Source organism: Scylla paramamosain, chromosome 5 (genome assembly GCF_035594125.1).
Source record: "Scylla paramamosain isolate STU-SP2022 chromosome 5, ASM3559412v1, whole genome shotgun sequence".
Lineage (NCBI taxonomy): Eukaryota > Metazoa > Arthropoda > Malacostraca > Decapoda > Portunidae > Scylla > Scylla paramamosain.
Genome location: NC_087155.1, coordinates 2,697,581 through 2,701,691, shown reverse-complemented (window position 1 = coordinate 2,701,691; position 4,111 = coordinate 2,697,581). Strand labels below are relative to the sequence as shown.

Here is a 4,111-nt window from a genome sequence, read left to right as displayed (position 1 = left end):
CCCCTCCACTTCCAACACACCCCTCACCAGATCAAAGAGAGAACCAGCACCCACGCCCCTCCCTCCCCCCCCCTTCGCCAGATGAGGTACATGGTGTGGGGGCGAGGCGGTGGAGGGATGGGGGTGCAGGTGAGAGCTCCAGGGTCACGTGATGCTACAAGAGGTTGACGACTTGTTCGACCACGCCAGCCCGAGGATTTTCATTGTGTGTGTGTGTGTGTGGAGACTGACGGGTGAGTTTGCATGTGTCTGTCTGAGTTTACCTGTATATTTATCTCTCTATCTCTCTATCTATCTATCTGTCTGTCTGTCTGTCTGTCTGTCTGTCTGTCTGTCTATTTTTCTATCTATCTGACTGGCAGGTGAGTTTACACGTGTCTGTTGAGTTTACTTGTGTGTCTATTTGTCTATCTATCTATCTATTTATCTATCTATCCATCTCACCTCACTGTACAAGATTTTTTACTTTCTCTCGCCATTATTCTATTCGGTTCACCTCCCTAATGCAAGAGTTTAACCTGTGTGATTATTTGTGTGTGTGTGTGTGTGTGTGTGTGTGTGTGTGTGTATCTATAGTTATATTTTCCTTGTGTATCTAGGTGTTTATCAGTGTTTGTGTTTGTGTGTCATTATTTGTCTCTCTATCCATCTGATTTATTTGTCGTTTTGTTTGTTTTGCATTTATTTACGTAAGTGTAGTATACGGGGTCGAAACTAATGCTGCTACTACTACTACTACTATTACTACTACTACTACTACTACTACTACTACTACTAGTACTACTACTACTACCACTACTACTACTACTACTACTACTACTACTACTACTACTACTACTACTACTACTACTACTACTACTATTACTACTACTGTGTTATTTGTACATGTTTTTCTCTCCTCCTCCTCCTCCTCCTCCACAACGACATGTTTTCACAAAACGGTTGAAAATTGAGATGGAAGGTAATTTTCAAGGTAGTTTTTCGGTTGTGTTAGTTACTTAAGTGTGGCAAGATCGAAACACACACACACACACACACACACACACACACACACACACACACACACACACACACACACACACACACACACACACACACACACTTATACCTTTATATCAGAAGAAGAAGAAGAAGAAGAATAGTAACAACAACAACAACAACAACAACAACAACAACAACAACAACAACAACAACAACAACAACAACAATATGAGGGTACTTACTCTTCACGGCAGTAGTAGTAATAGTAGTAGTAGAAGTAGTAGTAGAACACGCAATTCTCTTTCCACACGTAATAACTATCACTTTGCGTGCGTGCGTGCGTGCGTGCGTGCGTGTGTGCATGCGTATCTGAAAGGAGAAAGAGAGAGAGAACAATTATTATTTTGCTGTGAAATATTACGACACAACACTACAACATAACAACACGTGAATATTGAATGATGTATCCACCTACCCATCTGTCCCTATCCTACCTTAACTTAACCTAACCTAACCTATTTATCTACCCATCTATCTCTAACCAAACCTTACCAAACGTCCCTATCTACTCTTCTAATCTCTTTACCCATCCCAAGGCGCCCACAAAACTCAGCCTAACTACACATAACCTTACTTAACCTACCGTAACTAAACCCAACGTAACAATACTTACAATCTACTCACCCACACACCAACCACCCACCTAATCTACCTCTCTCCCCCACAGGCGCCCACACAGCTGCTGGTGGAGGTGCAGGAGGGGGCTGTACGTAGATGCAATACACCACATGACTTACTACACCTGGTCTGCACCTGGCAAACACTTCAGCTGGCAGTACCAGTTGGTGCCCGCTAGTGTGTGGACCTGCCGACAGAACGGAGCCTGCAGGTGTGTGTGTGGCAGGTGTGGGGGGCGTTGTGGAGGTTGGGAAGGGTCGTTGGGATGTAGGAGGATGTTGATTGGGCTAGGGGTTAGATAGATTGATAAATAGATAGATAGGTAGAAGACAATTAACTAGACAGACAGACAAATAGGTAGATAGAGAGATAAACTGATTGATAGACTGATTGATAGACTGGTGTGTGTGTGTGTGTGTGTGTGTGTGTGTTAACACTACTACTATTACTCTTACCACTACTACCAATTAAAACTACTATTTCTACATACGAATAACAAGGATAAATATATCAATAGTAGTAGTAGTAGTAGTAGTAGTAGTAGTAGTAGTGGGCGGATGAGAGGGTGAGTAGCTGACTGACTGACTGACTGACTGACTGGATATTTGACTGGCTGACTGAGCAACTGACTGTCTTACCGGCTTACTGACTGACTGACTGACTGTTTGACTTGGTATCTGATTGGCTGACTGGGTAATTGACTGACTCACCGGCTTATTGACTGGATGACTGGTTGACTTACCGGATTACTGATTGACTGGCTAACTGGTTTACTGGCTGGTTGACTGGCTAACTGACTGACTGACTGACTGGTGGAGATGCGACACGAGTAAAGTTTAAGACGGGACTGAGAGAGAGTGAGAAAGTGAGAGTGAGAGAGGGCACTGGGGTAAGAAGCGCAGGATGTGGGCTATGATGGCCAGTGTGGTTAGGTAGTTAAGGAATGGGAGAGAGGGAGAGGGAGAGGGAGGGGATGGGAGGGAGAGGGAGAGTGAAAGTGAGAGATGGTTGAGTTAGGTTGTTTGTTATTTCTTGTTATCTTTTATGTTGTTGTTGTTCGTTCTCTCTCTCTCTCTCTCTCTCTCTCTCTCTCTCTCTCTCTCTCTCTCTCTCTCTCTCTCTCTCTCTCTCCGTGGGTTGAGGTGCCATTATATACGAAGTGTATGAGAGCCGAAATGGCTCACCAGAATATTATTTTTGTCCTTGATCTTCTCTTCAAGTGAGTCTTCCTTGTGGTGTGTTTAGGTTTTTTGTTGTTTTGTCGAAGCAGTAGTAGTAGTAGTAGTAGTAGTAGTAGTAGTAGCAGTATCACTTGTAGTAGTAGTAGTAGTAGTAGTAGTTGTATTATTATTATTATTATTATTATTATTATTATTATTATTAGTAGTAGTAGTAGTAGTAGTAGTAGTAGTAGTAGCATTAGTAGTAGTAGTAGTAGTAGCAGTTGTTGTTGTTGTAGCACTAGTAGTAGTAGTAGTAGTTGTAGTAGTAATAGTAGTAGTAGTTGTAGTAGTTGTTGTTGTAGTAGTAATAGTAGTAACAGTACTGTTGTCGTTACTAAAGCTACTCTGGAAAAACAGTACACACTAGCTTGAGTACATAAACACATACGTACATACATACATACATACATACATACATGTACACTGTACCTGTCTATACATACAACTAGTGTGAGGAGCTGCAGCACAACGGATAAAAACTCACCACTTTCAAAGCAAATAAGTAAATATAAATAAATAGTCATAATACTACAAAATGCAAGACATGCTCATGTGAAGAAAAATACCAGCTTTTGCCTCAATATATATATATATATATATATATATATATATATATATATATATATATATATATATATATATATATATATATATATATATATATATATATATATATATATATATATATATATATATATATATATATATATATATATATATATATATATATATATATATTAACTCAGATTGATTGATTGATACATTTATTGTTGCATTAATAATGAAATACAACAAAGGAGGAGGACAGACCTTGCCACCCACCCCCTGGGCAAAGAGTTAAGGGTAGAGTATCAAAAATATAAAAATATAGTATACATTACAAGAATATAAGTAAATAAATCAATACAGATATTGCACTCCTTATTGTATAAATATCCTACAGTCTGGGAGCAACGTGGGATAGGGTTGGAGCGGTGACATAACAACGTTAATACAGGCCTCGGCTATACCTACACTTGTAAGAACCCCCAAGATCTTCCTGAGGTATGGAGTTGTAGGAGTCCGAGGATCACGATACAGGGGGTCAGTGATCCCTTCAGAGAGTCGGAGCCCGTGCATAGCATCCGACCAACAGTACGACAAGTAATTTCCTGTATCCTACACATAATACTCGGCAGGTGCAGTTCAGCTTTGAGGACCGTAATCCAAGCAGTGCTTGGGCATCCCAA

General features: G+C 40.4%; 1 long non-coding RNA gene across 1 annotated transcript in view; it reads right to left on the bottom strand.

Moving 5' to 3' along the window:
* The window catches only part of LOC135100280 (uncharacterized), a 56,119-nt gene extending 53,226 nt beyond the window's left edge, over positions 1-2,893 (bottom strand). Inside the window, exons 1-2 of the long non-coding RNA XR_010268571.1 lie at positions 2,402-2,893; positions 1,224-1,350 (exon numbers count right to left, since the gene is read on the bottom strand). This is a non-coding gene — a long non-coding RNA (uncharacterized LOC135100280). The remainder of the gene's footprint in view (positions 1-1,223; positions 1,351-2,401) is intronic.
* Between the last annotated feature and the right edge of the window lie 1,218 nt (positions 2,894-4,111).